Source organism: Henckelia pumila, chromosome 4 (assembly GCF_033568475.1).
Source record: "Henckelia pumila isolate YLH828 chromosome 4, ASM3356847v2, whole genome shotgun sequence".
NCBI lineage: Eukaryota > Viridiplantae > Streptophyta > Magnoliopsida > Lamiales > Gesneriaceae > Henckelia > Henckelia pumila.
Genome location: NC_133123.1, coordinates 183733655 through 183749684, shown reverse-complemented (window position 1 = coordinate 183749684; position 16030 = coordinate 183733655).

Genomic DNA, 16030 nt, shown 5'->3' with positions numbered 1-16030 from the left:
GAGAAAACATCATATTAAACAAGTTAAGAGTTTGGATTTTGGAAAATATACCCCTATTGTATACATTGGGTGGCAATGGACATCCACAAATGGTGCTCTCATTGGGTCATGATCAATATTTTTCTCATACACCTTAGACAAGAGTGGGGCAAGACACATTACTAGACAAACACTTGGGTGATGGTTCTACCAATCTCTAGGGATTGAAAACTCCTATCCACTTGTGTCATGCAGTATATTATAGGATATTGATGCATGTTAACATGGACATGTCTTCTTGTTCCGCAAATCAAAAATATTATTCTGCATAAGTCTGAGATTGTTCCTAATACATGACATTTTGATCCAAAGCCACTTTAACTAGGAGAGTATGATCCTCATGACCCACAATGTTTGTCCTAAAATTGGAATACATTGTTCGCGATTCAATAATATTTATCTCATCTATGCGTACTAGTTGTGCTCGATCTCGCACTCACGTGTTCTCAAATATGAGTGGAATTAGATTAAATGATAGTCCTCATAGATGAGAAAACATCATATTAAACAATTTAAGAGTTTGAATTTTTGAAAATATACCCCTATTGTTTACATTGGGTGGCAATTGACATCCACAAATGGTGCTCTCATTGGGTCATGATCAATGTCTTCATCCTACAACTTAGACAAGAGTGGGGCAAGACACATTACTAGACAAATACTTGAGTGATGGTTCTACCAATCTCTAGGGATTGAAAACTCATCCTCACTTGTGTCATGCAGTGTATTATAGGATATTGGTGCATGTTAACATGGACATGTCTTCTTGTTCCGCAAATCAAAAATAATATTCTGCATAATTCTGAGATTGTTCCTAGCTAATACATGACATTTTGATCCAAAGTCACTTTAACTAGAGAGTGTGATTCTAATGGCCCACTTACATCTAATCACGTAATTGTAAATATTGAGCAATGAATAATATTGTTACACATGATCTCATTGAATAATGAAAAAGATGTATTCTCTTATATATTTTCCAAAATATTACACATGACATAAGATGACCAACACTCAAGTAATTGGATGATGATTCCGAGATTGTTCCAAATTAATTTTGATTTATTCCAAATTCAGAAGAATTCGAACCTAATTTATTTTTTTTGTTGACATGTTCTTCTTAGTAAGATTACTCGAATATATATTTATATATTTCATCATAACATATATATATATATATATATATTCGATCATAAAATTTTTTTATTTGGTTGACATATTCAATCTTAGTAAAACAATTTATCAACCTAGAAAGACGAATAACTATGCCAAATTATATAAATTATGTACTGTTATCTTTAATTTTTGTACTAGAAATACAGAACACACATAAAAATTGATTTCACTGAAGCTTATATAACAGATTGAATCACCTTGAGTTTACAACATGTCTTCCTACTAATTAATTATTGTCATAGTTACATCAACCTCAAAAACATAACCATATAATAAAAATAACTCAAAATTATTTTCCAACGATCCATGTTCAACAGATAATATAGTCATTTTTTCATATAACATACTCGCAGCAACACAAGTTCGATTAGTGTCCATCTTCACCGTCTTTTTATTTGTCCTCATTTCTTTTGCGGGCTACTCCAATGAAATCACAAAATACATTAACAAACAGATTCAAAAAAATTGAAGAACCAAAATAAAGTTTAAGAAAAATTGGATTTACCATAATCACTTAATCATTTCAAATGAATAATTATTCCAATGAAGCAGCCAAAAATATAAACACAAATCATATAACAAATTCAAGAACAAAAACATAAAAATAGAGATAAACACATGAAAATAAATAACTAAAAAATAATTTATGAACCTTAAAATACAATTGAAGGATTTAGAGTAAAAAATCCACTGTGAGAACCAAATAAATAAATGAGTATGTTTTTATCAAACTAAATAATAAAACACTCGCAATTTTCGATAACAAAATCAAAGTCAAGCATTTAAAACAAAATTTACGAACTTCTGCATAATCATTCAACAATTTTGAACAATTAATCAAAGGAAATAAATAAATAATTTAAACAAGAGAGTGACCACAATCAACACTAGAACACTACAAATTTGGGACAAAATGACACAATCGATAATTACAAAAAAAAACACCAAAAATCAACACCAAAACGCAGAAACCTTAAAATATTTGTGGAAAAATGATATTTAATCGATTTCCAAGATGAAAACATATTTTGAAAAAAAAAACCTTCAAACTTTTTATTGGTTTCATATCCGTCTTCACCAACGATCATTTATAGATTCCATTCTCAACCCAATCAATAAAAAGCATAACATTCAATACAATAAAACTATAAAATAAAGATCGGGGTTTTATTCATAACACATTCCACAACAACAAAAATAATAACAAGATCAAACTTTTAGGCAACTGATTTGGATATTACAAGGAATATCCACATAATATTTATAATCCAGTACTAAACGATGAAAAATTGACAATGAAATCAATATAATCGAGAATAATTACAAATTTTAGATAATCAATACACAATTGGTTGAGATGAACCACAGACCCACTTATATATGTAAAATCTAAAAGTTGTCCATAAAATTTGTATAATTCACGCTATGTACGGAACTTCAACATAACCACAACACAACATACAAAACACTCAAAGAATCACTCAATTAGAAAAGAAAAAAAAAATCAATCTTCCAGATGGAATTGCATCTAAAAATTTCTTAAATTTTCAAAAAAAATCTCCCTTAAACTTGTTGTTTCGATGTTGGTTCTTCGAAAAGATTTTCAAAATCTAACGATTTTTAGCTTTAAACTCTTTTCGCCTCAGTTGTTACACAAAACATCGACACAAATATATTGATCGTCGTTGATTTAGCCGTCAATGAAGGATTCAAGTAGAAGACAAACTGGGAAAACGTTGGATTCAAAAGAGAGTAGAAGAGCTATTAAATAAATATTTATTGGTCAATGGGTATTAGTGAGTTTTCATATTATGTCAGGATAATTTCATAATTTCACCTCAATTGGGGAATCCAAACAAATTCGTCACATTGTTCTTAGACTCACAAAAATATCCATCAAGCTACATCTAATGAAGATTTAAATCACAAAAATCTGTTTTTTTATTTGTAATAACCAAAAAAAAAAATCACTAGAATCACTTCTAGATTTCATTATCAAACTATTAAAAAAAACTACATTCAATACAATAAGATCTAAATTAAAAATCATACATTCATTCGTATAACACATGACATACAAAAAAAACAGTGCACAATAAAAAATTCAAGCATCCCATTTTTATTTTAATGATAAAAAATTATCAATATCTAGGTCATAATGCAGCACTAAAACCATTATGATTCGGAATTAAATCGTTATATTCGAGAACAACGAGGAATTTTAGTTACTCTTTCTTGAAATTCCAATAAATGAGATTCATTCCCACCCATATACGGAAAAACCAGAGATTGATAAAAAAATCTCTACAATTCACACGATGACACAAAAATTTAATAGAATCACTAAAACCATAACAAATCTCAAAAATCGTTCAATTAAAAAGGATATATAAAAATAATTACACTACATCAAACACTATAATGCAATTTTTTGGCTGCAAATTTTTAAAAACCTAAAATATTACCTTAAAATCTTTGAAATAATGTTCTTCAAAAAGATTTTCATGGTCTAGAAACAATTCACAACGATTAGCAACTTTCTTCAATCCGATTCGAAGCAGATCTGCAATATTGCGATCGGTGGATTAGTCGTTTACGATTGATGGATAAATTTGTGGAGAATTTCAACAAGAATGAGGGAAAGAAACTGTACGTTGTCTTCCTTATAAGTAATTTTTATTTTATTTTTAAAGAGTGGGGTATTATTGGGTTTCAAAAGAAAGTGATGACATTTTCGTATTTTGTGCTCAAATAGGGAGTTGAAACAAATGTCAAAACTTTGTCAGGGAGTGGGAACAAATATTTGCTGACATAAGGACTGAGAGCAAATATAAGTTTGATGATAGGAATTTATTTATCATTTGCCGTAAAAATAACTTTTAAAATTTTATTTTCTTCATTCTTGAAATACCTAACTAGAAAATTTCAATCATCCCAAAAAATTTACAACAAATGTTCATTTTTCAAATCTCATAATTATTGAATTTTCAGTATTCTAACTAGAAATATTACAATACAAAGCTCAATAGTAATTGCAAATTCAATCATTCTCAAATATTTCAATTTTCAACCAACTGATTATTTTTCCTAAATTTCGCAACAATAGTTTTTAAGATAAAAATACAAACTTGAAAATTCATATGTATCATAAACCAATATTATCGCAAATAAATATTTGAAACAATTTTAAAGTTGTCGAATTTAATGGAGTGTTCTATTTTTAATTTTTTTTGCATGGGGCTGAAATTTTTTATTTTAAATTTTAAACTACTAAAATTTTTTAAAAAAAAATGGGTGAGGCTGGAGCCCACCCTAACCCAAGGGTGGCTCCGTCCCTGCGCGTCACGTGATTTTACGGTTGATATAATTATTAAACATGATAATTTTTCTTATTCTCAAATTAATAAATTTTAACATTTTTTATTAAGTGTGATATAATCATTTAAAATTTAAAAGTATAGATATATATTTAAAAAGTATTTAAATAATTTAAAAGATTTTGAAAAGTGGATAACGTTACACCAAGAAACCTAACGTAGATACCGTAAGAGTCTAATGATTTATAATTAGAATAATGTTAAATATACAACCAATATATCGTACAAAGATATTTACAACAATTATATCATGAGATTTTTCTATTATATCGTGAGATTTTGACATTATATTGTGAGATTTTGAATTCAATGTATCATGAGATTTGATAAATAAAATTTTTGTATATAGTATAAAAATTGTTGTATAAATTTCGTTGTACCGGTAGCATTGCTTTTATAATTATAATATAGATATATTATTTTTATCTACCTACTACTTTCCTAAAATCGATTACCCAAGTGTCGTAATATCAATTTGTATTCTCCCATGGTTTTAGGTCGACACTTGATACGACGCTCGACTACTTATATCATGAGAGTGATCAAATCATGATGTTTTGGTTATTCTATGATTTAAAATTGATTATACATCTTTGACTAATTATAGACAATTGGACTACAAATTGATAAAGTAAAATCTAAATTCAAGATCAAATATTCCATAAGCAGATTAGTTGAGAACTTTGAAAACAAATCAAGGACTTAATCGATGAATTACATAAATGGTCTTAATAATTAATTTGAACAAAGAATGAGATGATAAGGAATCTCTTATTAGATTAGAATTTCAATCGGACCAAGTTTTGATTAAGGAGAAACTAGTATGGCCTTCCGGATCAATCTTCATTACCAAACCAGCTCAATCGTCCAGACTAGATCAATTTCTCATTAGAACGACTTTCATTATCATTTCAAGATCAATCTAGGTTGTTGGAGAAAAGAAAAAGAGAATAAAGACGTTACTTTCGTATGTGGTTATATTCCAAATTCCCTGCGTCGTCAGTACTTTATTAAAGAGAAAAAAGACACGTGGCACATTCTGCTTAATTGTCGGCTATTTTGGAACAAAAATGCACCGACAAGATTTTATAACGTTGAAAATTCTCTATTATAAATACTCAAAGAGTACGCAGTTGCTCCTGAAACTTCTAAATTATCAATATAAGTGTATGAGATTGTGTAAAGACTCAATGTTGTGTCAAAAATGAATCAAATCTGATTATTTATAGGTGAAACCTATAAGAGTCCTATCCAAATTGGAAGATCAATAAATTTTCTTCCTTTGTGAATTCAAACTTTCATCTTTATCAAATATTCTTTACTTATGTCTTTATATATACATATATCTAGATAATAAATAATATTTCCGATTTAGCTTTTCCGACCCACATATTAAGCCCGGGTTAAGATCCGAGCACTTACGGAGACAATTATTTGGAATTGGTATCTTGGTGTTATTCACTGAAATTCCAAAACTATCATTACCCTTTTTTTTTTACAATTTCTTTTGTAATTTGTGATTTTCACCAGCTGCTTAAGAAGTTGTCCTCATATTTTATTAAACTTGAGGGTTTGATATGTTTGTATGGTCAACCCCTTTACTTTTATCCTTTAATTTAATGTATATTTAATTACCAAAATATCATTTTATTTTTTTCTAATGATAAATACTAATTTACGAAAATACCACTTTAATAAAATTAATTTATTTATATACAAAAAAAAACTTTTTAAAATTATTCTCTAATTTTATTTTTGTTTTTTCGTTAAAAAACGGACTGAATAAGCACGCAACGCGTGCACGCGAGTACTAGTATTTTATTATCACTGAACAATTTTTTTTTCCAAATTAATCATTTTTTTAGTTTTGTTATTAATGTTCGGACAAAAACTGCAAAAATTGGGAAAAAAAAAAAAAAACACACACACACACACTCAAACAAACAGAAATATGTAAGGTATCGCACTCTCGCATAAATTTTTATATTTTAATTATTCAAATTTGTGTTGTATAGTTCTGAGAAAAATGTTCTCTACCTCTTCAATGAAATTTTCAAAATAATATCGATGGTACAGATCAATAATAAGTACTAGTGAAAAAATGTACGCATCTTACGTGTGTAAAATAAAAAAAAATTTATATATAATTTTTTTTTTAAAGCAAAACATGAAGTGAGTGTGAGGTTTAGTGGGATAGTGGATAAAAGAGGTAATTATAGAATAATGTATTTTGATATCATCAAAAATAGTTATAATAATATGCTCATCATATATATAATAAAATAGATAAAACGAATATATAAGCACGCAACGAATGCATATAAATTACTAGCTAAAATAATTTTTTTAGTAGGTATATCTCCGTTGCTTTCGCAGGCTTTGCGCAATTGATTACTTATAGGTATTATGATTAATTTAAAAATGTAATTTTGTAAAATTATAATACAAAACACATAGAAAAGAAATAATAAACATAAAAAAATATTTATTTTTTGAAAAATTAATTGATTATAGTATAAACAATAAGATGAAAATTAAAACAAATGATGATTTTTCACTATTTGGTTTTTATATATTTTTACATTTGATGATTTCAACTCAACAATAATTAAATTTTTTTGAATAACTAATATTTTAAAAGTTTTCGGAAGTTCATATATGTGATAAGAGCTAGCTCGAGAAAATGATTGATTCAATATTCACCAGAATAAGCTAGATAGCATATATATCAATTGTATTTAAACATTGGGGTGGGGCCGTGGCATCTGTAGTTCAATATCGGCTAGCAAACAATATCTCTATATTTCAAAACTCAAGAAATTATCCTAATTGTTGAAAATATATATAAATATATATTATTATTTATTGTTGAATGTTGAAGGTTGAAAGTTGAAAATTGAGTTGTAAAATATTGAAAATTAGTGTGTGATGATGTAATTAATGATGTATTAATTTTTGACTAATCTCCAATTGAGATCTATAAATAGGTCTCTCCATTTGTGTAGAAAAACACAATTGTGAAGAGAGAAAAATTTTATAAAGTGTAGAATTTGATAAATTTTGAGTTTTTGAGTTTTTATTTTTTACCGTAAATTTTTACTTTTTCACAACACGTTATCAGCACGATCGCTCGAAGGTTCTCTATATTTTCCGACGCTCCAAAATACAAGAAGAAGTCAAAAATATTCAACAAGTAAGAATTTTTATTTTACTGTTTATATATTTTTTGTGTATATATTAATATATAATATCATGTTATGAAAAAAAAAATAAGTTTTTTTTCAAAACTTGTTATAAATCCTGGGAGGATGTTAAGACGACATCCCACACTCCCGGTAAGGGATACGACAAGTATAAAAGCCTCTAAGGTTTTTAAACAATAACGTGATATATATTTATTATGTATATATATTAACTATATTAATATATAATTTCATGTTATTATATAAAAGGTTGTCTATGACACTGACCTTATAATAACGTGATATGATATATATTATTGTGTATTTATATACTAACCATATTTGTATAATCTCATGTTATTATATAAAAGGTTGTCTACGACACCGATCTTATAATAATGTGATATGATATACTATACCTGACTTTATACTAACTATATTGGTATAATTTCACAACATTATATAAAAGGCTGTCTACGACACTGACCTTATAATAATGTGATATGATATACATAATTATTTAATTATGATTATCATTATATGCATTACATGATTATCACGAATTTTTATTCAACACATACTCAATTTTTTCTTTACCCCCAACGGTCACAAACGGTAACAAAACGGCTAGTTTTTGCCCTATAAATATGTTCACTCAAACTCATTTTCAATCACACCAAATTCATTCTTTCTCTCAAAATATTTTATCCTCGGTTTTTTCGAAGATGGAGATGATGACATTTATAAGGATATTTTTCATAACGACTATGATCATCATGCTCACGAGTCTTTTACTCACCAGCGATTTTCCAACACATATTTTTTCTCTATTTGTATACGCACTTGTAATTTACGTTCTTCCATTATTTTGTATTGTCATATTTATGGAAATTAACTAATAAAATGCATTGTTATTTTCTAGTACCACCATGTCGAACTTGGCGAAACTCGAATTCATTGCACTTGATATAACCGGAAAGAATTATATGCCATGGACCCTCGATGTAGAAATGCATCTCGAGTCATTGGGTCTTAACGAAACTATCAAAAAAAATAACATATCATCCTCACAAGATAAAGCAAAAGCGATGATATTTTTACGCAGACATCTTGATGAGGGGTTGAAATGTGAATATTTGACCGAAAAAGACCCAATGATTTTGTGGAAAGGGTTAAAAGAACGTTTTGAGCATATACGGGAAGTTATACTTCCGACCGCACGAGATGAATGGAATACTTTAAGATTCCAAGATTTTAAAAAGGTGAGTGATTATAATTCTGCGATGTATCGAATTGTCTCACAGCTGAAATTTTGTGGGCATAATATTACTGAGATGGAAATGCTTGAAAAGACATTTTCCACATTCCACGCATCAAATATAACTCTACAACAGCAATATAGAGTGCGTGGATTTTCAAGATACTCAGAACTCATCGCATGTTTACTCGTGGCGGAAAAGAATAATGAATTGCTCATGAGAAATCATCAGTCCAGACCTACTGGTTCAACGGCATTTCCTGAAGCAAATGTCGTAAGTAAAAATGAAAACCAAAATCAAAGATATAGACAAGATTTTGGTCGAGATCGTGGACGAGGACGTGGGCGTGGACGTGGGCGTAGAAATGATCGCGGTCGTGGTCGAGGCCGTGGATTTGAAAATAAAAGAGATAGTTATTTCAATAACTCATCTCAAAGGAACGTCACGAACCACCCACAAAAGAGGCAGCATGATAATACGGGTGAAAATGAAAATCATCCAAAAAGAACTGAGAGTGTTTGTTATAGATGTGGCACTCCAGGACATTGGTCAAGAACTTGTCGAGCCCCTGAGCATCTGTGTAAGCTCTATAAAGATTCAATAAAGGGGAAAGAAAAAGAGACCAATTTTACTGAAAACATTGACCATGCAAGTGGTTCAATGAATTTAGATGCTGCCTACTTTTTGAATGATTTCGAAGATATTGATTAAATGTACTGGTGGGAAAAGAATGTAACAATGTAATTTTTATATTGTAAAACATATTATATTTTGCATGTATTGTTTTATTCTGCAATTAAATTGTAACATATTATAATTTGCATGTATCTTTCTTAATTCATTTTATTGCATATTGTTTTTGAAGATCATTATGGAAAATGCTATGATCAAAGATGGAAATAATGCACTGGAAGTTTGCATACCAGATAGTGGTACAACGCACACTATCCTCAGAAATGAAAAATATTTCTTGGAATTAAAACCAACAAAAACAATGGTGAATACAATATCAGGTCCTGTAGACTTGATTGAAGGATGTGGCAAAGCACAATTTTTGTTACCTAATGGTACAAAATTTTTGATAAATAGTGCTTTATATTCACCACGATCACAAAGAAATTTGTTGAGTTTTAATGATATATATTCTCATGGTTATGATACGGAAACAATAACCGAAGGAAATGAGAAATATATGTGTCTTACTACATATAAATCAGGAAAGAAATATGTAGTTGAGAAATTATCAATGCTCCCTACTGGATTGCATTATACACATATAAGTCCAATCGAATCAAATATGGTTATTGGAAATTCTTCAATACTAACAAATTGACATGATCGATTGGGACATCCTGGTTCAATAATGATGCGAAGGATTATAGAAAATACAAGTGGTCATCCACTGAAAGACCAGAAGATCTTTCAGAATAATAAGTTTCAGTGTAAGGCATGTTCTCTGGGGAAACTTATTATAAGACCATCACCAGCTAAAATCCAAAAGGAATCACCCATATTTCTTGAACGTATTCAAGGTGATATTTGTGGGCCAATTCATCCACCATGTGGACCATTTCGATACTTTATGGTATTGATCGATGCCTCTAGCAGATGGTCACATGTATGTTTATTGTCCACTCGGAATGTGGCATTTGCAAAATTGATGGCTCAAATAATAAAATTGCGGAATCAATTTCCCGAATATACGATCAAGAAAATAAGACTTGATAATGCTGGAGAATTTACTTCCCAGACTTTTAACGACTATTGTATGTCGATGGGAATTACTGTTGAACATCCTGTAGCTCATGTTCATACACAAAATGGATTAGCTGAATCATTGATTAAACGTCTGCAGTTGATTGCTAGACCAATGATTATGAGAACGAAACTCCCTATTTCTATATGGGGACATGCAATTTTACATGCTGCTGCATTGATTCGCATCAGGCCAAGTGCATATCATAAACACTCCCCATTGCAGCTTGTATTTGGCAAAGAACCAGATATTTCTCATTTGAGAATTTTTGGATGTATGGTGTATGTGCCTATTGCACCACCTCAAAGAACAAAAATGGGACCTCAAAGAAAGAATGGTATTTATATCGGCTATGATAGTCCATCAATCATTAGATATCTTGAGGCTCAGACATGCGATGTGTTTACAGCACGGTTTGCTGATTGTCATTTTGATGAAAATAACTTCCCAATGTTAGGGGGAGAAAAGAAACACATCGAAAAAGAAATCACATGGTATGTACCATCATTATTACATTTGGATCCTAGAACTAAACAATGTGATAAAGATGTACAGCAAATTGTGCATTTGCAAAGAATAGCAAATCAAATGCCAGATGCATTTGCAGACACAAAAGGGGTAACAAAATCATATATACCTGCTGTAAATGCCCCTGCTCGAGTTGAAATTCCAAAGAAACAAAATGAAGACATTCATGATGTCATAAAACGCCTGAAGCGTGGAAGGCCAATCGGTTCAAAGGATAAAAATCCTCGGAAAAGAAAATACATAGAGAAAAATGATGATCAGAAAATAGAAAATGGTGTTCCAGAAGAAACACACGATGATGAAAATATTTTGTCAGAACCACAAACTGACGAGAATCATGAAATCTCTATCAATTATATTAATACTGGAAAAATATGGAACCGAAAGAATGTACAAGATATTGATGAGATATTTTCGTACAATGTGGCATGTGACATCGTAAATGAAGATAATGAACCAAAATCTTTTGGTGAATGCAAAACTCGAAAGGATTGGTCAAAATGGAAAGATGCCATCCAGGTTGAATTAAATTCGCTAAATAAACGTAGTGTTTTTGGACCTATAGTCCTTACACCTAAAGGTGTTAAACCTGTTGGATACAAATGAGTTTTTATTCGAAAGAGAAATGAGAAAAATGAAATAGTGAGATATAAAGCTCGACTTGTTGCACAAGGTTTTTCTCAAAGACCTGGAATTGATTATGAAGAAACATATTCTCCTGTTATGGATGCAATTACGTTTCGGTATTTGATCAGTTTAGCAGTGTCTGAAAACTTGGACATGCGTATAATGGATGTTGTTACAGCTTATTTATACGGATCACTTGATAGTGATATATACATGAAAATCCCTGAAGGATTTAAGATGCTAGAAGCACAAAGTTCAGAACCCAGAGAATTTTATTCTGTGAAATTACAAAGATCATTGTATGGATTAAAGCAATCCGGCCGAATGTGGTATAATCGGCTAAGTGAACACTTGATGAAAAAGGGATATGTAAATGATCCAATATGCCCTTGTGTTTTCATCAAGAAAACAACATCGGGATGCGTGATTATTGCTGTATATGTTAATGATTTAAACATCATTGGAACGAATAAAGAAATTCAAGAAGTGATGTTATACTTGAAGGAAGAATTTGAAATGAAAGACCTTGGAAAAACCAAGTATTGTCTTGGTTTACAAATTGAACAAAAAGAATGTGGAATTTTTGTTCACCAGTCTAATTATACAGAGAAGGTCCTTAAACGTTTCAATATGGATCAATCAAATCCTTTAAGTACTCCAATGGTTGTCAGATCATTGAATATAGAAAAGGATCCATTTCGTCCATGTGAAGATGATGAAGTTGTTCTTGGTCCTGAAGTACCATATCTAAGTGCCATTGGTGCCCTTATGTATCTTGCAAATTGCACTAGACCAGACATATCTTTTGCAGTAAATTTATTGGCAAGATTCAGTTCATGTCCAACGAAGAGGCACTGGAACGGAATTAAACATATATTCCGTTATTTACGAGGAACGACGGATTTGGGACTTTTGTATCCAAAAGATACAAATCAGAGAATAATTGGTTATGCTGATGCTGGATACTTATCTGATCCACATAAGGCACGTTCCCAAACCGGATATGTATTTACTCGTGGAGGCACTGCAATCTCTTGGCGATCACAGAAACAAACACTTGTTACAACTTCATCAAATCATGCCGAGATTATTGCACTACATGAAGCAAGCCGTGAATGTGTCTGGCTTAAATCAATGACTCGGCATATCCAAACTTCTTGCGGATTATCAGTGGACAAGAATCCAATCACACTGTATGAAGATAATGCCGCATGTGTTGCCCAAATGAAAGAAGGATACATCAAAAGTGACAGAACTAAACATATTCCTCCTAAATTCTTTGCATACACTCAAGAGCTGGAGAAGAATAAAGATATTGATATCTGTTACATTCAATCAAGTGAGAACTCATCCGATCTCTTCACAAAGGCACTTCCCACGGCGATATTCAGAAAACACATTTATAATATTGGGATGCGCAATCTACGAAATATGTGAAGAATCATTCATGTTGACATCAGGGGGAGTTTACGTGGCTGCACTCTTTTTTCCTTACTATGGTTTTTGTCCCAATGGGTTTTTCCTAGTAAGGTTTTTAACGAGGCAGTATACAACACGTAATGGAGATAGTCATTCTATCATGATCATCATCACAAGGGGGAGTGTTGAAAATATATATAAATATATATTATTATTTATTGTTGAATGTTGAAGGTTGAAAGTTGAAAATTGAGTTGTAAAATATTGAAAATTAGTGTGTGATGATGTAATTAATGATGTATTAATTTTTGACTAATCTCCAATTGAGATCTATAAATAGGTCTCTCCATTTGTGTAGAAAAACACAATTGTGAAGAGAGAAAAATTTTATAAAGTGTAGAATTTGATAAATTTTGAGTTTTTGAGTTTTTACTTTTTACCGTAAATTTTTACTTTTTCACAACACTAATTAAATAATTATTATAAATCATCATCAAAAAAAAGTTTACAGAAGATGACCCCTCAAGTTCCAAATTTAATAAATCGATCACTTCATGAAAAGTTGTAACACATTATACATATAACCCGTAAATTAACATGAGTAAACAACAACATTTGGGAGTACGTACCAGAATACTGTTTTGTTGGATTTTCTGGAAAGTTAGTAGGGATGAATATATATTGATTTGCCATAAATGCATTCCCCTTAGTCCGCTCTTACCATATATGCATGGCTGGGGGTGTTTCAGTTGGCCAAGTGTTCCAAAATAATTTGCTTCTACAACGCTCCAGAGCCTTGACACATCTCTAACATTAACATAAACATAGGGGGAGGGGAGAGCTAATCTACATTGTCTATGAAATATTTTATGTTATTATTGGATGAATTAGTACTTCCCAACATATAAAATCATAGACCCTCTTGTCACCCATTAATGTCGTGATCGGACATATTTTCTTTTCACTCCATAAAAATTAATAATTATTTTTTATATTAAAAATATTATTTTATATATATATATATGAATCGTGTGTACCGTCTCAAACCGACTACATATGAAAATCTATAATGTCTATATATTTATGTGACTCAATATTATTATATAAATATTAAGCGCTGCGTGACTCTTGGTTCTAAAACTCATGACGGTTCTAGTTCTCACCAAAGACGTTTTGTATTTTGGTTTCTGATGGTTTTGTTATGGGTTCAAATCGATTTCAATTAAAATTTATTTTTGGAAGTAATTTCTCACTTTTATAGTATTAATTATAACTATGAAATGCTATCAACAGTAATTAGTCTTTTTTTAATTGAAATCAACATTTAGTCTTTATTAAATATATATTAATGGTTTAATCACATAATTTAAGATGTTATGTACACTACAAGATAGGGTTATTCGGGTATCTGATTATTTTGGATTTGGCTTTTTGTATTGTCTGATTTTTAAAAAAAATTATTAAAAAATCTTAAATAAAATTTATAATTTTAAATGGATTAAAATAACAAAATTAATAGTCTATTAGCTCATCATAAAATCAATACAATTAAACATACACGATTTATTTTAATTAAATTTATAATATTTTTTTTAAAGGTAATTAAATTTATAATATTATCTATAAATTAAATACATATTTTTTTAAATTCATATCCTGCAATCCAAGAAAAGAATTCAGGGAAAGATTTCAAATCACTTTACAGGTACTGATTTGAGATTTGTCTTTAATGCATGGCTTAATTAAGTAGAAACTTTCTATTTTGGTTCAAGTCTAAAGTCTTCATTGATTTAGTTTTTCTTGTATTTTTTTTATGACGTGAAAACCCGCAGCCGCTACTTTTCGATGCGCATTGGGTAAACCTCCGTACTAACACAATATATAGTCTGCGAATTATGTTAGCCAGGTAAATCACACTGGGCAAATCCTGTGTGACAGGCTAGTCTAAGAAGCTGTTGGTAGGGAGGTAAATCACACTGGGCAAATCCTGTGTGACAGGCTAGTCTAAGAAGCTGTTGGTAGGGAGAATTGAACTTCTGACCTCTGACCAAGAGTTCATCTACTTCACCAACTTGGACACCCCCTTGAAGACAGTTTTTCTTGTATTTGCTTGTATGGTTGATATATAGTTCATCTGGATGTCCGAGCTGTTGGAACATATGTGTAATTTATCAATTATATATCTTAAATTTGATTCCTTGTACCGACTCTTTCTCAAACGAGTTTCTCATACAAAGTTTGCTACGTGTGTTTTGTCTTACTAGTATAGTTTACATACAACTGTGTTACCCACGAAATTTACCTAATTCACACCTAAGAGTACTTGTTGCAACGAAAAGAGATATCATAATACTCAGTCATTATACAGACATATAAACACGAATATATAAATAAAATCATGCAAAACGGCAGTGTATCTCGTGCTAATTATAAATATCATCCAGCATCCAAAATTCTTTATCATATAAGTTCGAAAGGAAGCATCCCACGTACCTATTATTTTCAACTTTTTCAAATCGTAAAATATTTTTTTTAAAAAAGTATATTCCAATGAAGTTGTTAAGTGTTCAACTTGAAAATATAGGAAAGTACCATCTAAAAGCGGCCCCGTGTTTACTGATTAATTGCGAACAATGACAAGTATTAAATTAAAAATTGGTCTGTGTA